General features: G+C 36.7%; 1 long non-coding RNA gene across 1 annotated transcript in view; it reads right to left on the bottom strand.

Annotated features, from left to right (window-relative positions):
* Window positions 1-334: 334 nt before the first annotated feature.
* Window positions 335-20,612, bottom strand: part of LOC129006917 (uncharacterized) — a 74,091-nt gene continuing 53,813 nt past the window's right edge. The window contains exons 2-3 of the long non-coding RNA XR_008492116.1: window positions 1,870-1,924; window positions 335-894 (exon numbers count right to left, since the gene is read on the bottom strand). This is a non-coding gene — a long non-coding RNA (uncharacterized LOC129006917). The remainder of the gene's footprint in view (window positions 895-1,869; window positions 1,925-20,612) is intronic.

Below are 20,612 nucleotides of genomic sequence, written 5' to 3'. Positions count from 1 at the left end.
AATATGTGCAATATCTTAAATCTAAAGCTATCTTTCAGATTAATGAGAAATATTTCAACATTTGTGCATTCAGTTCATGATTCAGAGATTTATTTATAAAACTGTTGATTTTGGGACACCCAACTCTTGCATTTAAACTGCCGAAGTGAGTCATGTTTGTGGGGGGTAATTACTACCAGAAAGCACAACTAACTTGTAAGCTTCTCTTTAAAATGTCCACTCACAATCTACAATTACTGCAAATAACAGGCTTACCAGGACTTTTGCTCTGTTTTATGACTGTGTATATTTATTATGAGTGCATTAGGCAATACCCAAACATACTTTTCTCGCATAGGGGTTCTTGTAGGAGAAATGAGTCCCTTTATTAGTATCAGTGTAGATTTCTGAGGATGTAGGATTCAAAAGATATAAACTCAAAGTATCCCTTCTATTACAGGAAACAGCCTGGAGAACAGCTGGTTCAAGAGTAATAATAGATTCCAATTGTCAGAAAATGTATACCTATGATTTGTGCATCGTTAAAGAGCATATCCAACCCACTGAAATTCTAACAGGCACTTCCCTCTTTAACACCTCCATGCCTCTCTGAGGCTGACTTTGTGTCCTCCTGGGAGGCTCTCTGAGTTTTCATTTTGTGATTGATGAAGTCCACGCCTAACTGACTAGAAGCTGAGTGGGCAGCTTCTTGTGGGCCATAATGTCAGAGTCTCTGAGAACATCCTGCAGTTCATGGCTCTTTCTGCACTGATCAGTGCCTAAAATTTCACAGATAAGATGTCCAGAGGTGGCTTACACCTGTAATCCAGCACTTTGGCAGGCTGAAGCAGGAGGATCACTTGAGGCTAGGAGTTCAAGACCAGCCTGGGCAACACCATAGGGAGACCTCAGTCTCTACAAATAAATAAATAAATAAATAAATAAATAAATAAATAAATAAATAAATAAATTAGGAACAAAGAGCTGGTGTTGTAGAAAAGAGAAAGAGTAGTAGGAGGGAATTTGGTGTTTGAGTCAAAGTAAATACGAGACTGCTGCAGCAGGGGTTGGGGAAATCACCGGAAAAGAAAGGCTGGAATTTCCAAAGACAAACTCTGGCTACCTGATGTTTTTGCCCTGCCATATCCTTAACCTACCTTTGACTTAACCTTGCTCAGAGCAACTCTGCTGGGATACCAAGGCCAGCCAGTCTTCCCTAAAGCTCCCTTGACTCCTGCAACAAACACATACTCTTCTTCGATGGGCTTGAGACTTAACCAACTAAATAACCATGCCTCTTTACACTGCCTACGATCCAACAGCCTTATTGGACCTGTCCACGTTCATTCATTCGTACTGTTTCACTCATCATTTATTCAATACTGTTGACTGAGTGCCGTCTATGTGTCAATTGTTGTGCCAGGCCAGGCATGGTGGTTCACGCCTGTAATCCCAGCACTTTGGGAGGCCAAGTGGATCACCTGAGGCCAAGAGTTCAAGACTAGCCTGGCCAACATGGCAAAACCCCATCTCTAATAAAAATACAAAAAAAAAAAAATTAGCTGGGTATGGTGGTGGGTTCCTTTAATCCCAGCTACTCAGGAGGCTGGGGCAGGAGAATCGCTTGAACCTGGGAGGCGGAAGTTGCAATGAGCCGAGATCGCGCCATTGCACTCCAGCCTAGGCAACAAGAGTGAAACTCCATCTCAAAAAAAAAAAAAAAAAAAAAATTGTTGTGTCAGGTGCCGGAACATAACCCAATCCCTGTCTTTGAGGAGCATATTGACTGGTTGGAAAGACAGACCTCAAGAGTGGCAATTTCCGAACTGCATGATGAATGTTACATAGGAATGAGTGGTGTTATGGAGACACATCAGAAAGGCACCATACCTGAGCCTGGGGAGCAGAAAGCACTTCCCACAAGTGGCCATGTTTCAGCGAAGACCTGAAAGAAAAGAGAGGATAGGCAGGGGACTTAAGGGGAAAACGAAGGTAAAGAGACCAGGTGTAATATTCTGTGCAGGAGGAAAGGAAGAGGCCAAAGCCTGTGAAAAACGTGAACGTGCAGTTCAGGGACATGTGATTAGTCCAAAATGGATGGAGCCTACTTTAGATCAATAATAGAGTGATGATAGAGGAAGCTACACAGGGAGACCAGAATGTGAAGGACCTTGTATGCCACACTAAGGAGTTTGAATGTCAGTGGGACCTATTGAAGGACACATCCTATGTGCTTCGTTTTCCTTCCAGGTACTACTGAGGCCTGACCCTGCTAAGCCTCCCAGATCAGATGAGACTCGCTGCGTTCAGGGTGGTATGGCTGCAGACCCCATGTAGGGTGTTTCTATTGGAGCAGCCATCCATCAGATTCTTTATATGCTTGCATCTAAGCTTGCAGGCTTAATCTTGAACGAGTTTGTACACCCTAAACATTTGGCCAGCTTTCCTCTCCTAGCTTTCCTCAATTGACCTCGGTCATGGCCAGAACTACACACTCTGTGAGTCCTCTGACTTGTGGCATTGCCTAATTTGTTCCACCTCTCTCAGCCACACACTCCACACTCCTCAACTTTACGATCCATCTGGACCCACAGTTTACCTGTAACGCTTCTAGTTCACATATTTCATGGAAGTCTCTCTCTTGCTCAATTTTAACTCAAATTCAGGTCTGAAACATATAAAAATGTTACCATTCACTCAACAAATATTTAAGGAATTAGTACTACATGTTAGGAAGTGTTCCAGGCAATACAGTAATGACCAAAAAAGATTAAGTCCCTACCCTCATGGAGTTGACATTTTAGAGGAAGAAAATAGACAAACAATATATCAGATAGCAATATATTGTTTTTTAACAATCATTGTTATTTAAAAATTGGTATGAAATAATAATGGTTATAAAGAAAACAATTTAGGACTGCTGGAGTGTGCTATTTTATATAAGATTTATATATATATATATGTACACACATATATACGTATACCCATAGACAAACACAAATAGAATTAATACGTGCTTCTATAAATATGTACCAACAAATTTTTAATGACTTCAGCTTTCAACAATTAAAAATGTCATATAACTAGTTTGAAGTTAGAGATAAGTGATGTTATTGTCACTTATAAATTTCAGGTCTCAAGAATCTTTCTGATTTTTTGTTTATCAAATTCAATGTGTAATTATATTTTTAGCCTTGTGGTGTAATATAGTACACAGGATTTTGCAATAATCTTATAGTCTTTCCTTGGTTTGAAATACAAATGTGACACATTGTATTTCTGAATTAGCATTTTTCATTAAGAAAATATAAACATTTCATTACATTTTATTTTAATTTTCCATTTAGAATGATGGCAAAACATTATTGGTACAACCTTGTGGGCAAGAGTAGGGATTTTGATAGAGTGATGTAAGTAAGTTCTATAATATGTGCCTAATAGGAGTGACAGCAAAGGGGGATGGAGGAGCAATATATGATAAGAGCTGAGAATTTCCAGAATTGTAAGATGGCAGGAGTACTCTGATTAAAAGCACACTAGTAGCAAGCAGGATAAATAAAAATAAATGTACAACATAGTAAAATTGAAGAACATCAACAAAAAAGAGGCAAATATTAAAAGCTATCAGAAATAAAGAACAGGTTCCATGCAAAGTTACACTCAATAGATGGACAGTGGACTTAAGATGTAAGAAGACACCCAGCACTTTGGGAGGCCGAGACGGGCGGATCACAAGGTCAGGAGATCGAGACCATCCTGGCTAACACGGTGAAACCCCGTCTCTACTAAAAATACAAAAATTAGCCGGGCGTGGTGGCAGGCGCCTGTAGTCCCAGCTACACGGGAGGCTGAGGCAGGAGAATGGCATGAACCTGGGAGGCGGAGCTTGCAGTGAGCCAAGATCGAGCCACTGCACTCCAGCCTGGGCGACAGAGCGAAACTCCGTCTCAAAAAAAAAAAAAAAAAAAGATGTAAGAAGACAGTGATTATCTTCCTGGGCTGAGAGAAATTAACTTTCAATCGAGGATTTTATACCAAGCAAAACTATTAAAATGCATAAAATTAGGACATTTTTATAATCACAAAGACTTAGACAAGTAACCAATCATAAACTGTCATTACAGGATATTCTTTTAAAAATGAATGTAAAGAGCTTTTGCATGGCAAAAGGAACAGTCAGCAGAGTAAACATACAACCCACAGAGTGGGAGAAAATCTTCACAATCTATACATCCAACAAAGGACTAACGCCCAGAATCTACAAGGAACTCAAACAAATTAGCAAGAAAATAACAAACAGTCCCATCAAAAAGTGGGCTAAGGACATTAATAGACAATTCTCAAAAGAAGATGTACAAATGGCCAACAAACATACGAAAAAATGTTCAACATCACTGATGATCAGGGAAATGCAAATCAAAACCACAATGCAATAACCTTACTCCGGCAAGAATGGCTATAATAATAATAAAAAAAAATAGATGTTGGCGAGGATGCGGTGAAAAGGGAACACTTCTGCACTGCTGATGGGAATGTAACTAGTACAAACATTATGGAAAATAGTGTGGAGATTCCCTAAGAACTAAAAGTAGAACTGCCATTTGATCCAGCAGGAAAAAAAAAAAGGCCTGGAAACTTAAATAACACAGGTTAAAGAGGGAAATCACAATAGAAATTACATTTAGCATTAAACAGTAATGAATGTGCTACATAGCAAGTGGCTAAAGTTATGGTAGTCAGAGGTGAATTTATAGCACAAAATGACATCTTTAAGAAATAAGATATATTGGCCGGGCACAGTGGATCACGCCTGTAGTCTCAGCAATTTGGGAGGCTGAGGCGGGCAGATCACGAGGTCAAGGAGTTCGAGACCATCCTGGCCAACATGGTGAAACCCCATCTCTACTAAAAATACAATTAGCCAGGCGCGGTGGCACTTGCTTGTAATCCCAGCTACTCCGGAGGCTGAGGCAGGAGACTCGCCTGAACCCGGGAGTGCGGAGGTTGCAGTGGGCCCAGATCGCACCACTGCATTCCAGCCTGGGTGACAGAGCAAGACTCCGTCTCGGTGGGAGGGAAGGAAAGAAGATATGTTAAAATAAATTAGCGATTGGATTAAAAAGTTAGAAAAAGAAAAGCAAAATAAACACAAGAAATGTAGAAGAAAGAAATAATAAAGAATAGAAATTAATTAAAGGAGCAATAGAGAGGATAAATCAAACCAAAAGCTTTTTATTTGAAAAAAACAAGAGAACAATCAAGAAAAAATACAAAAGGCACAAATGTATAATATTAGCATCTAAATAGGGGACTTACCTATAGATATATGTGTTTTTTAAAAATACATTTTATTGTGTATGTTTGAGATTTGCGACAGGATATTATAGGATACATATAGTCAAGTGGTTACTATAGTGAAACAGATTAACATACTTGTCATCTTACATAGCTACTAAAATCTACTTAACAAAAATTCCTAATACAGTACAATTTTATTAACTGTAGTGCTCATGTTGCACATTAAATCTCTAGACTTGTCCATCCTACACATTTGCTATTTTATATCCTTTGACCTACATCTCCTCACTTCGTCTCCCCACCCCACCATGGGAACCACTGTTTTTCCAGATAGAGACTTTTTTTAAACCACAAAATACTACTAGTAACAAATCTAAAATTTTAGATGAAATAATTTCTTTAAAAATAAATTACAAAAATTAATTGAATGAAAAATTTGACAATATGAATAGTCTAATAGCTGTTAAAGAAGTGAAGTCAGTAACCAAAACTCCTCCCCACCAAAAAGCCACCGGGCACCGATGATTTTACAGCTGGGTGTTACATCTTCAAGGTATGGATGGTCTCTAACTTATGTACATTATTTCAGAGAGCTGGAAAAGAGGAAAAGCCACAGAGCTCATTTTCAAACCTAGTGTAATCTTGAGATCAGAAAAAAAATAAGAGAAGAAAACTGTAGATTCATTTCATTTATCAGCAGAGAGATAAAACATTCTAATTCAAATGGTATCAAACCATAAACCAGCAGTGTTTATGTTCCAGTTGGGTTCATATCAGGAATGGAAGGGTGGTTTCAAGAAGAGATTCCAAAATCTTTTGATATGGTATACCATATTTAGACGTTAAGAAAAGCCTTATGATTATCTCAGTAACTCCAGAAAAAGCATTTGATGAAAAATTAATATTCATCATAATTAAAAAAAATTAAACTAGGAATAGAAGTGAATTTTATTTACCTAATATTCAAAATCTACGTAATCCGCCTATTGATGAGACTTTAGAAGCATTACCATTAAAGTCAGAGACAAGATAAAGATATTTTATGTCACCACTTCTATTCAGTAATGTACTAAAGGTTATAGTCGATTCAGTAAGACAAATAAAAACATAAGGGTGTAGAACTGGAAAGAAATATGAAGCATATTTACATACACATAAAATCTAAGTGGTATTATTTCTAATGATTAACCAATATGCGATTCTAAAAGTAGAGAGTTGATCTAGATTTTTGGATACAAAGCGTAGCATAATCAGTAACACTCTAGTAGCCAGAAAAGCAATACAAAAAACATACTTTTTATAATAACAACAAAGACTATAATTTACCTAAGAAGAAATCTAATAAAGATATACAAGATAATGAAAAAATATATAGCATTATTGAAGTAAAGGAAGTCCTAAATAAATGGAGAAGTCCCGAGTAAAAACCATGTTTTTGGATAGGAAGATTCACTATAATAAAGATGGCAGTTCTCTCCAAATTTATTTATAAATCCAATGCAATTCCATCAGAGTTTTATATTTAACTTGACAAGTGTCTCTAATATTTAAATGGTAGAGAAAAGGACGACAACAATGGCCAAAAAAAAAAATTGAAGATGAACAGGTGAGAAAGAGATGAATAATTTTTGTAAAATTATAGTGATTACTACAATGTGATTCTGGCACAGAGACAGACAAGATGACAAGTGGAATAGAATACAGAGCTCAGTCCCATGCATACAGGGAAATGTAATATGTCAAGAGCTGCATTACAGATCAGTGGGGTAATAAAATGGTGGTGGAGCAATTAGTTGTCCATATGGAAAAAGATAAAAATTAATTCTTACCTCATTCCCCAGACCGAATTAAAAACTAAATGTGTAGAGCAGCATTTTAAAAATTTAGATAATAGCATACGAGAATATCTTTAAGACCTGAGGGTGGAGAGAGAGTTCTTGAACAATATACTAAGCAATTAAGAAAAAAAACTGATAAATTTAGCTCCATTAAAATATAAAACTTCTTTATAAAAAAGATACTATAAATAATGTTAAGATAAAACATAGACCAAAAGGAGGTATTTACAATACATATGGCTGACAAAGGATTAGTTGCCAGCATATATAATGATTGCCTGCAAATTAAAAAGAGAGAGAGAGAAATCGCTCAATAAAAAAGACAGTTATATTAGATAGCAGTCTATAGAAGAGGATTACCTAATGACCAATGAACATATAAAACATTGTTAAACTTTTTCTAGTAAACAGAGAAATGCAAAATAAAAATAAGTTGCCACTTCACATCATAAGATGAAAAAAATTACTTAAAGCCTGATGATACCAAATGGTGGCTTGGATGTGAAGCAAGGTGAACTCTCAAATATTTCTGTTGGGAATGTTAATTTGCACAAAATATTTGGAGAATAATTTGACAATATCTACTAGAGATGAAACTCCGTATACCCTGTGCACCAGCTTTCCATCCCTAAACAAAGATCCTTCACAGAGGAACATTTGAAGATTGCCGTGCAAGGACAATTTTATATGAATGTTCATTGTAGCAGTGCTAGAAATGGCAAAAATCAGGAAACCACTTAAATGTCCATCAGTAGGAGAATAGATAAACAAATTTTGATACAAGCAAGTAAAAAACCCCAAAAAACAAATACCATTTAAATGAATGAACTGGAGCCACATGTATCAACATGGATTAATTTCATAAATATAACATAGAAGGAAAAATTTCATAAAACATAATATAGAAAATCATAATATGTAAAATATGTCATTTATTTATATAGTTTATAATCCTTCAAAACAATGCTATACATTATTATGGAGATTTCTAAATATGTATGTAGCAAAGTAAAAAAATTTACATGATAAAGATAAACACCAAATTACTGACAGCAACTATCACTGGGGATGGAGAGAGGTGAATAAGATCCAGGAAAGGTATCTAGGGGGCTTCAACTTTATCTGTAATATTTAATTTCTTAAAAGACAATGCTGGGGCAAATATGGTAATATCTCAAATTTTGATAAAGCATGGGGGTACAGTGTGTTTTCTATATTAATTTTGTACTTTCCGATGTCCATTCATTCAAAATGAGGTATCTAGTATATCCCAAACTACTAGAACCAAAGATAGAGCACTGAACTACAAATAGAGCACTGAACAATAGACAAAAAATCTTCAGCTACATGGAGCTTATATTCTAGTGGGTATTTTTAAAACTTCACATTTTTTGAAAAGGGAAAAAAGACAAATAAGTGGACACAAGGAAATAATTCAGTTCCACAATAAAGAGACTTTAGCATCGTCAATAATGGATAGAATCAGACAGAAAATAAAGAAATAGAGGATTTGAACAACACAATAAAGCAAAGGGTTATGACAGACGTATACAGAACACTCTACTCAATAATCACAGAATACACATTCTTCTCAAGTGCACACGGACATTCTCCAGGACAGGCCATAGGTTAGTTAGGTCACAAATTAAGTATTAACAGATGTTTAAAAGATGATATCATACAAAGTATTTTTTCTCACCAAAACAGGATGAAGATAGAAATCAATTAGAGAAAGAAAACTGGAAAATTCACCAATTTGTAAAAATTAATACACTATTGAACAACCAATGGATCAAAGAAGGAATCACAAGAAAAAAAAAGAAAATACTTAGAGACAAATGAAAACAAAACACAGCATTCCAAAACATATGGGATACAGGGAAGGCAGTGCTATGGGAGAAATTTATAATTATAAATGCTTACATTAAAAAGCAAGAATGATCCCAAATAAACAACCTAATTGCAACTTAAGTAACTAGAAAAAACAGAACAAATTAAACTCAGAGCTATCAGAAGGAATAAAATAATAAAGATTAAAGCAGAGATAAATGAATAGAAAATAGTAATAATAAGTACATAGAAAAATAATAGAGAAAATCAATGAAACCAAAATATGTTTAAGAAGATCAACAAAATTGACACACCTTTAGCTAGGCTAAGAAAAAAAGAGAGGGAAGACTCAGTTTGCTCAAATCAGAAAGAAAATAGGAACATTATTACTGATTCTGTGAAAATAAAAAAGATTATAAGAGAATTCTATGAGCAATATATGCCAACAAATTAGACAACCTAGATAAAATTCCTAGATAAAAACCTAGATAAAAAAACCTAGAAACACAAAACTTACCAAGACTGTATCACAGAGAGTTAGACAATCAAAAAACACTTATGGTTATTAAGGAAATTGAATCAGTAATCCAAATCTCTCAACAAAGAAATGTCCTTGACTTGATGGCTTCACTGGTGAATTCTACCAAACATTTAAAGAACTAATACCAATCCTTCTCAAACTCTTCCAGAAAATTGAAGAGGAGAAAACACTTCATAACTCATTCTGGCACCAGCATTACCCTGACACCAATGACAGAAAAAGGCACTACGAGAAAACAAAACTACAGAACAATACCCCTTATGAACATTGATGCAAAAATCCTCATCAAGATATTAGCAAATTGAATTTGGCAACATATTAAAAGGATTATATATCATAACTGTGGGATTTATTCCTGGAATGCTAGGATGGCTCTACATATAAAAATCAATCATTGTAATATACCATATTAACAAAAAGAAGGGGGAAAACATGGATATTTTAATTAAAACAGAATAAGCATTTGACAAGATTATACACAATTATATGATGAAAACACCCAAGAAACAAAAAATAGAAGAAAACTACCTCAACCTAACAAAGACCATATATGAAAACCCCACTGAAAACATCATACTCAATGGTGAAAGACTGAAAGCTGTTTCTCTAAGATCAAAGACAAGACAAGGATGCCCACTTTCACCACTTTTATTCAATAATTCAATATACTACTAGAAGCCACAGCCAAAACAATTAGGCAAGAAAAAAAATCAAAAGCATCTAAATTGGAAAGGAAGAAGTAAAATTACCTCTGTTTGCAGGTAATGTGCTCTTATATGTAGAAAACTCTAAAGATTCCACACCACAAAAAAAAAACCCTGTTAGAAGTAATAAAGGAATTCTGCAAAGTAGCAGAATACAAAGTAGGATACAAAGTCAACATACAAACATAAATTTCATCTTTATACACTAAAAATGAACAGTCTGAAAGGGAAATTTTGAAAACAATTCCATTTATTTATTTATTTATTTAAATCCAAATAAAATTTGTTGTTTATCTTTTTTTTTAATTATACTTTAAGTTTTAGGGTACATGTGCACAACATGCAGGTTAGTTACATATGTATACATGTGCCATGTTGGTGTGCTGCACCCAGTAACTCCTCATTTAACATTAGGTATATCTCCAAATGCTATCCCTCCGCCCACCCCACAACAGGCCCCAGTGTGTGATGTTCCCCTTCCTGTGTCCATGTGTTCTCATTGTTCAATTCCCACCTATGAGTGAGAACATGTGGTGTTTGGTTTTTTATCCTTGCGATAGTTTGCTGAGAATGATGGTTTCCAGCTTCATCCATGTCCCTACAAAGGACATGAACTCATCATTTTTATGGCTGCATAGTATTCCATGGTGTTTATGTGCCACATTTTCTTAATCCAGTCTATCATTGTTGGACATTTGGGTTGGTTCCAAGTCTTTGCTATTGTGAATAGTGCCGCAATAAACATACATGTGCATGTGTCTTTATAGCAGCATGATTTATAATCCTTTGGGTATATACCCAGTAATGGGATGGCTGGGTCAAATGGTATTTCTAGTTCTAGATCCCTGAGGAATCGCCACATTGACTTCCACAATGGCTGAACTAGTTTACAGTCCCACCAACAGTGTAAAAGTGTTCCTAGAATTGGAAAAAACTACTTTAAAGTTCATATGGAACCAAAAAAGAGCCCACATTGCCAAGTCAATCCTAAGCCAAAAGAACAAAGCTGGAGGCATCACGCTACCTGACTTTAAACTATACTACAAGGCTACAGTAACTAAAACAGCATGGTACTGGTACCAAAACAGAGACATAGACCAATGGAACAGAATAGAGCCCTCAGAAATAATGCCGCATAACTACAACCATCTGATCTTTGACAAACCTGACAAAAACAAGAAATGGGGAAAAGATTCCCTATTTAATAAATGGTGCTGTGAAAACTGGCTAGCCATATGTACAAAGCTGAAACTGGATCCCTTCCTTACACCTTATACAAAAGTTAATTCAAGATGGATTAAAGACTTAAATGTTAGACCTAAAACCATAAAAACCTTAGAAGAAAACCTAGGCAATACCATTCAGGACATAGGCATGGGCAAGGACTTCATGTCTAAAACACCAAAATCAATGGCAACAAAAGCCAAAATTGACAAATGGGATCTAATTAAACTAAAGAGCTTCTGCACAGCAAAAGAAACTACAATCAGAGTGAACAGGCAACCTACAGAATGGAAGAAAATTTTTGTAATCTACTCATCTGACAAAGGGCTAATATCCAGAATCTACAATGAACTCCAACAAATTTACAGGAAAAAAACAACCCCATCAACAAGTGGGTGAAGGATATGAACAGACACTTCTCAAAAGAAGACATTTATGCAGCCAAAAGACACATGAAAAAATGCTCATCATCACTGGCCATCAGAGAAATGCAAATCAAAACCACAATGAGATACCATCTCACACCAGTTAGAATGGCAATCATTAAAAAGTCAGGAAACAATTTCATTTATAATAGCATGAAAAACAATAAAATACTTAGAGATTAACTTAACAAAGGAAATGAAAGACTTGTATGACGAAGACTGCAAAATATTGCCAAAAGAAGTTTAAAAAGACATAAATAAATGGAACACATTCCATGTTCATGGATAAGAAGAAAATTTTATTAAAATGTCAATATTATCCAAAGCCATCTAGAGATTCATGCAATCCTTATAAAATTCCAATGATCATTTTGTCTGCAATAGAAAATCCATCCTAAAATTCATATGGAATCTTAAGGGACCCCAAATAGCCAAAACAATCTTAAAAAAGGAAAAAAACCCTGAAGGATTCACACTTCCTGATTTCAAAACTTAGTACAAAGCTATAGCAATCAAAATAGCATGATACTGGCCTGAAAACAGACACATAGACCAATTAAACATAACAGAGAGCCCAGAAATAACCTCTTGCTTATATAGTCAAATGATTTCAATAAGGTTGTCAAGACCATTCAGCAGAGAAAGAAGAATTTTTTCAACAAATTTTTGAAAACTGGATATGCATATGCAAAGGAATGAAGTTAGACCCTTATCTACCTTATACAAAAATGAAATCAAAATGGATCAAAGCTAAGAGATAAATCTGTGAAACTCTTAGAAGAAAACATTGGGTAAAAGCTCCACAATCTTGGATTTGGCAAGAATTTCTTGCATATGACATCAAAGGCAAGGCAATAAAATGAAAACCAATTGGACTTCATAAAAACTAAAAATTTTTGTGCATCAAAGGATGCTATCAACAGAGCGATAAGGCAACACAGGCAATTGGAGAAAATATTTTCAAATCATATATCTGATAAGGGATTAATATTCAGAACATACAAAGAACTTCTGAAACCCAATCTAAAAAATAACCTGATTCCAAAAGGGCAAAAGACTTAAATAGACACTACTCCCATGAAGATATACAAGTGATTAATAAGCACATGAAAAGATGCTCAACATACTCATCATTAGGGAAATGCAAATCAAAACCACAATGAGGTGCCACCTCACACTTATTTGGATGACATCTATTAAAAATAGGCTTAATGCCTGGATGATTAAATAATCTGCACAACAAACCCCCATGACACAAGTTTACCTGTGTAGTAAACCTGCACTCGTATCCCTGAACTTAAAAGTATAAAAACCCCAAAGATATCAAGTGTTGGTAAGGATCTGGAGAAATTGGAACCCTGTGCACTGTTGATGAGAATGCAAAATACTATAGTCACTGTAAAAAAAATGATTGTTTCTAAAAAAAAATGAAAATAGAATTACCATATGATTCAGAAATTCCACCTGTTAGTATATACCCCAAAGAACTGAAGGCAAGGTCTCCATTAAAAAGTGGGCAAAGGGCATGAACAGACACTTTTCAAAAGATGACATACATGTGTTGACACATAAGAAAAAAAGCTCAACATCATTGATCATTAGAGAAATGCAAATCAAAACCACAATGATATATCATCTCACACCTGTCAGAATGGCTGTTAATAAAAAGGCAAAAAAATAACAGATGCTGGTGAGGTTGTGGAGAAAAAAGAATGCTTACACACTGTTGGTGGGAGTGTGAATTAGTTCAGCCATTGTTGAAAACAGTGTGGTGATTCCTCAAAGACCTGAAAAAAGAAATACCATTTGACTCAGCAATCCCATTACTGGGTATATACACAAAGGAATATAAGTCATTCTATCGTAAAGACACATGCGTGTGTATGTTCATTGCAGCACTATTCACAATAGCAAAGACATAGAATAAACCTAAATGCCCATCAATTGTAGAATGGATAAATAAAATGTGGTATATATACCCCATGGAATACTATGCAGACATAAAAAAGAATGAGATCATGTCCTTTGCAGGAACATGGATGGAGCTGGAGGCTATTATCCTTAGCAAACTAATACAGTAACATAAAACCAAATACTGCATGTTTTCACTTACAAGTGGGAGTTAAATGATGAGAACACATGGACACATAGAGAGAAACAACAGCACTGAGACCTATCTGAGAATGGAGGGAGGAGGGAGAGGATCTGTATAAATAGCTAATGGGTACTAGGCTTAATACCCGGGTGATGAAATAATCTGTACAACAAACCCCCATGACACAAGTTTACGTATGTAACAAACCTGCATATGTACCCCTAAACTTAAAAGATATTTTGAAAAAGAAACCAGGGTCTCAAACAGATATTTGTATATCCATTTTCATTGCAGCATTATTTGCAATAGCTAAAACATGGAAACAAACCACATGTCCAACAACAAATGAATGAATAAACAAAATGTGGTATATATGTACGTATAGTGGAATATCACAGAACCTTAAAAAGTTAGAAAGCTCTGACACATTCTACAACACAGGTACATTTTGAGGTTATTATACTATGTGAAATAAGGCAGTCACAAAAAAAGACAAATACTGCATGATTCTACTTATATGAGGTACCTACAGTAGTCAAAATTATAAACACAGAAAGAAGAATAGTGGTTGTCAGGGGCTAGCAGGAGGAAGGAATGAGGAGTTATTGTGTAACAGGTACAGAGTTTCACTGGACTCCTACCTATCACTGTATGCAAAAATTAACTCAAGATGGATTAAAGACTTAAATTTAAGACCTAAAACTATAAAAATACTAGAAGATAACCTAGGAAATATCCTTCTGGGCATCAGCCTTTGCAAGAATTAATGATTAAGTCCTCAAAAAAAATTGCAATAAAAACAAAATTTGACAAATGGGACCAAATTAAAGAGCTTCTGAACAGCAAAATAAACTATCAACAGAGTAAACAGACAACCTACAGAAAGGGAGAAAATATTTGCAAACTACACATCCAACAAAGGTCTAATATCCAGAAATGATAAGGAACTTAAACAATTAAGCAAAAAATAAAACCCCATTAAAAAGTGGGCAAAGCACATGAACAGACACTTCTCAAAAGACACACAAGCAGCCAACAAACACAAAAAAATGCTCAACATCACTAATCATCAGAAATATGCAAATCAAAACTACAATAAGATACCATTTCACACCAGCAATCCCATTACTGGGTATATACCCAAAGGAAAATAAATTGTTCTACCAAAAAGGCAAATGCACTCCTATGTTTATCGAGGCATATTCACAATAGCAAAGGCATGAAATCATCCTAGGTGCCCATCAATGGTGAATTCAATAAAGAAAATTTACAAATTTACATAAATTGACATATTTACATAAAGTTACATATACATCATGGGATACTACACAGCCATAAAAAAGAATGAACTCATATCCTTTTCAGCAACGTGGATGTAGCCAGAGGCCATTATCCTAAGCAAATTAAAACGCAAACAGGAAACCAAATACCACATGTTCTCACCTATAAGTGGGAGCTGAACATTGCATTGAGTGCACATGGACAAAGGTGGGAACGATAGATATTGGTCACTACAGGAGAGAGGAGGAAGGAGGGAGGCAAGGGAGGCCAAACTACTTATTGGGTACTGTGCTCATTAACTGGGTGATGGGTTTAATCCTACCCCAAACCTCATCATTATGAAATATACCCTTGTAACAATCCTGCACATGTACTCCCTGAATCTAAAATACAAATTGAAATTTTAAATAAATAATAGGTATAGAGTTTCAGTTTTGCAAGATGCAAAGAGTCGGGAGGTAGATGGTAGTGATGATTGCCAGCAAGTACAACATGGATGTACTTCATACCACTAAACTGTGCACTAGAAAATGGTTACGATGGCAAATTTTATATGTGTATTTTACCACAATAAAGTAAATATTTTCTTTCTTTCTTTCTTTTTCTTTTTTTTTTTTTTCGAGACGGAGTCTCGTTCTGTTGCCCAGGCTGGAGTGCAGTGTTTCGGCTCACTGCAAGCTCCGCCTCCTGGGTTCACACCATTCTCCTGCCTCAGCCTCCTCAGTAGCCGGGACTACAGGCGCTCACCACCAGGCCTGGCTAATTTTTTTGTATTTTTAGTAAAGACGGGGTTTCACTGTGTTTGCCAGGATGGTCTCCATCTCCTGACCTCGAGATCCTCCCACCTCGGCCTCCCAAAGCGCTGGGATTACAGGCGTGAGCCACCGCGCCCGGCCTAAAGTAAATATTTTCAAAAGAGCAAAGGTACAAGGAGGGGCCAAGGTAGGTTAGAGTATTTGCAAGAGAGTAGTTGGAGTAATGGACCACGGAATCCGAGAGTAGTTGGAGTAATGGACCATGGAATCCAACCTGGATAGGAGGGAAGTAGAAAGTGGGGAGATGAGTGGAAGTACCACTGAAATTGCAGAAGAGAGAGTGCCATGGGGTTCTTGAGCAGGCACGCTGGAAGAACAACAAAAAAAAACTGGTTGTAGAGGTTTGAACTGGTGAGGGTTTTGAAGTGGGGCATTATTATCCACTTGATGGGATACTACGAATGCTTTTCCATTTCAAAAGAAATATTCCATTGCATGCATTTTAATAATGTATTCCACCTTATAGATGTAACAATTTAACCAATCTCTTCCTATAATTATTATTTTAAATCATAGTGACAAAATACTGTTAGTTTTATTTAAAGTAATAAATTTATGATCCTCTCAGAAATCCTCACCAAGAAGTCTCTGACCTTCTTGAGACTGGTGGGAAAAAACCCCTGGGATTCCAGAAAAACTCAAGACCAAAGCTACTGACTGGTGCCCTCTCTAAGGAGAAACACAACTGTAATTTTCCTTGAGGTGGACAGCATGGAATTCCTCTGCACACTCAGTCATGTGGGGAGAAAAATGGTGTAACTGCACTTGCCCCTTAATGTATATGAATTTCTTAGTTAATGCGACAAAATTTACTGAGCAGCTTCCACGTAAAAATCAGCTTCTTTTTTTTTTACATGGAACTGGAAATGTAAAAATGCTCTCAAATATAGTAGGCATAATTACATGAGTACATAAATTATTATAATAGAAAGTAAATGCAGAGGCAGATTTTCCATGAAGCAAATGAAACTCGAGCATTGGTGCCCCTCACTTACATGGGCCTCTTCCAACACTCTGGGAGAGACCCTATACATATACTTATGTGGTCATGTATTCTGGTAAAATTTGCAAAAGTGAAATTTTAAAAAAAGTCTTCAGTTAAACTGCTGTCTCTTTTTCCTCTGACTTTCCCTACTGTTAGAATGGCCAAGGACATTTTTGAGGTCCTAAAAAGGCAAAGTATTGAAGACACATTCAGTTGAGTTTATTGAAATGCATGTCTGGGACTCACAGATATTTTGCTGTCAAACAAAAAGTTATTGCACCCAGCACAGGAAGTAGGTGAGTGCTGGAGGAGACACAAGGTTTGAAGTGCATGGAGCCAGGAGCTAGTCTGTGGAACAATGCTTCTAATCAGACATATAAAACTGAACAGTGGATTTCGTTCCCATCAGTGCCTGGTCAAAACAATTCTCTGAAAAAACCCCAGAATTCTCTGACTTCAGGAATACTTTCAATAACACAGCATAAGCAGTTCCAATTATACATGCACTATCCATTTGTTTTCTTTTTGTTGGTAATTACACAAAATAATAGAACGTGTGGATTTCTAGGGCACAAACCTGTAGCAGTATTTCAAAGAATAAGTGCATCTGTATGTGAAGTTGTATGTTTTATTCATTCCAATTATCGACAGTAAAAAATTATGACCATTATGGAAGACTGAACTATCTTTCCATGTCCTGTACAGAAAATATTAGTTAAGTAACTGTGGTAGGTAGTTGACTAATACAAATGTTATTTGTTTAGATTGTGGAATGTCTGTTGTATCTGTTAACTTTTTCAAAACTTGACTTCGTTGTAATTTCTTCATTGTTGTTGTTGTTGTTGTTTAGAAACAGAGTTTCGCTCTGTCGCCCAGGCCAAACTGCAGTGGTGCAATCACAACTCACTTCAGCCTTGAACTCCTGGGCTCAAGTGATCCTCCCACCCCAGCCTCCTTACAAGCTAGAACTACAGATACTTTTCAAATTCTAAATAAATATTCATTTTCATGCCTAATTTTGTATTAATCACTTTCAATTATATTCCCTAAAGAGGTCCCCCCAAATTGTTTAAGCTTCAAGCTCCACATAACTTGGATTTACCCCAGTACGAAGTAATGACTGTGATACGAGAGAAATATAAGAGAGCTCTTGGGAGTTCTGAGAAGGAAGAAATTATTAGTTACAGAGATGAGCAGGGAAAGGTTTATCTAAGTTATGATTGAGTGGAAGAACTTGAATTCAGAGATATGGCAAATGATGCTCTCAATGAAAAATGGAATTCTTCATAACATTTTAATAATTTCTCTCCCCGAATCTACTCACTCAAATACTCTATGATTGACACATTCTCATCTCTACATGCATATTTCTTTCTATTCTCATAGCTAAAAACCTTTTCTGCTGAAGTTTTGTGGCCACGGGTTCAAGCAACAAATTAGTGCAAACCTGCTGAGTGTTCAAGGAAGATAATTTCCCAGGATGGATTCTGGGTAGGGGTTCAAACCAGGAGAAATGTGACAATTCTGTCATGTAATCCAGACCCTATTACATGAATTATGTGGCAACAAAACAAACTTTCTTCTCTGCTCTTCAATTATCGTATAATTAGTGAGCAAGAGTCAGAGAAAGTCCTATTTTTAAGTTCTATGCTGCGCTCACCTTCATTCACTCGTGAGAAGGAAACAGTCATAATATTCAGAAGCCAAGCATGGTTTCTCCTATGGAGCAATATTGTCAAGGTACCTTTACACCATATCCACAACTTGTTTAGAGAGAGAGAGAGAATGGTGTGTGTGTGTGTATGAGAGAGAGAGAGAGGACAGCAACAGGGACTGACCATGTTCTGTGAAGGGTGGAGGTCCGTGAAGGAAGTGCCTGGTGCTCTGTGTCTGCAGTCATTTCCTTCCCCATCTGGGACCACTTATTCCACTGGCAGACTCAGCCTTCCCCAGGTCTGGTGACTCAGCTTTCCCCAGGTCTGGTGGGCAGATCAAAGGGCCCTTGACATTGGATGACTCAGCACCCAGTGAGCTTACTATGAACCAAGGTGACATCAGCTGGGAGAAGACAGCATCAGGGACACAGAGGGTCAGCCCTTGGGATCTGAGAAGTAAGTCAGAGACAGTTGGAAAGAGCTGAGTAGTTGCTGAGTCATGGAAGGAAGAACTGAGAGTCATAACTCCTAGAGATGGGAATGGGGGAGCAATGACTTCTGACAATGACTTTCTCCGTGCAGGGGGCTGATGCTACAGGCCCTGCTGAAATGCAGCAGTGCTCTTGTCATCTGACCAGTTCTTCCCTAACCTCAGATAGAGTGACCAGCTTCTGCTTTGTGCTTATGACTAATCTCCTGGTTTCCATTCACTCCGGCCTTGGTTTTCCAGGTCCCTCCGGATTGGGGGCTGAGCTCTAGATTTCTTAAGCCATGTTACCTATGGCTAGGGTGTCCAGTATCAGCACTTCCCAGCCAGGATTGCTGTATGTCATCCTGCCAAGGCTGTCATTCGGGCCCTCTGCCAACCTCCCTAGGCATCCTCCTGTAAGACTTCTGATGGGCATTTGGAATACACACACTTACCAACCCTCTCCAGGTGTGAAAGCCCATGGAAAGACTGGCATATTTGCTCCTTAATGCAATCTCCTCTTTACAACTAATCCTCCAAGACAGGTTTCACAGATAAGTGAACACAGACTGAGAAGTTGTTCCTTGTGTAGGTCACATGAATGCCTGTCTTTTCTCTGGTTTGATTCCTCTTTATTCTGCATTCATGAAACATGTTTTCCTTGTCATTCTTCAGAACTGGAGATAATAATATCCACAGGATTGTTTTGATGGTTAAATTAAATCATCAATATGAAAGCGCCTAGCACGTAATAGATACTTAACAAATGGCAGTTTCTTTATTTCATCCTATTCTGACCTCTGCCTAGAAAACCAGGCTCCTCTGACAGAAGTTGAACTGGTATATGTCTGGGACAGCACTGGAACACATAGTAGGTTGTAGTAAATATTGGATGAATGAAATTAGTTGGGCATGATGGTGTGTGTATATACATATATATGTGTGTGTGTGTGTATATACTTATGTATATATACATATATATACATATATTATATATATACACATATATAAGTATATATATAAGTATATACACACACACACACACACACACACATATATATATGATGGATGAATGAATGTATAATCAATGGAAGTATTAAAATTTTATTTAGAGTTTGCAAAAACCTAAAGATCACTCTTTTCCCCCTACACTGTGCTACTCTTGACTTTCTGCTATTTGCGTATCAACTGAACATCAAATCCACTCTTTTGCTGGATTTCTCTTCACCTGCAGTGGAAGATGCTTATCCTCACCTGCACACAAGATCATGCTTTTTGTGTTTCATGTGTCTAGCCATTGAGTTCCAGGCTGTCCTCGCTTGCCTGTACCTTTACTTTCTAAGCAAAATCCTGATATTCTGCACTAAGGAGGCTGAACACGAGAGATGTGTTTATCTGAGTGAGTGGTCTATATTTCAGTAGACTTGCTTAGGAAATGGGGGCAACATACTACTGCAGTGTGGTTAGATCTGG

The sequence above is a fragment of the Pongo pygmaeus genome, chromosome 8 (assembly GCF_028885625.2).
Source record: "Pongo pygmaeus isolate AG05252 chromosome 8, NHGRI_mPonPyg2-v2.0_pri, whole genome shotgun sequence".
Classification (NCBI taxonomy): domain Eukaryota; kingdom Metazoa; phylum Chordata; class Mammalia; order Primates; family Hominidae; genus Pongo; species Pongo pygmaeus.
Note: the sequence above shows the minus strand (reverse complement) of the source record. Positions and strands in the feature narration are given on the sequence as shown.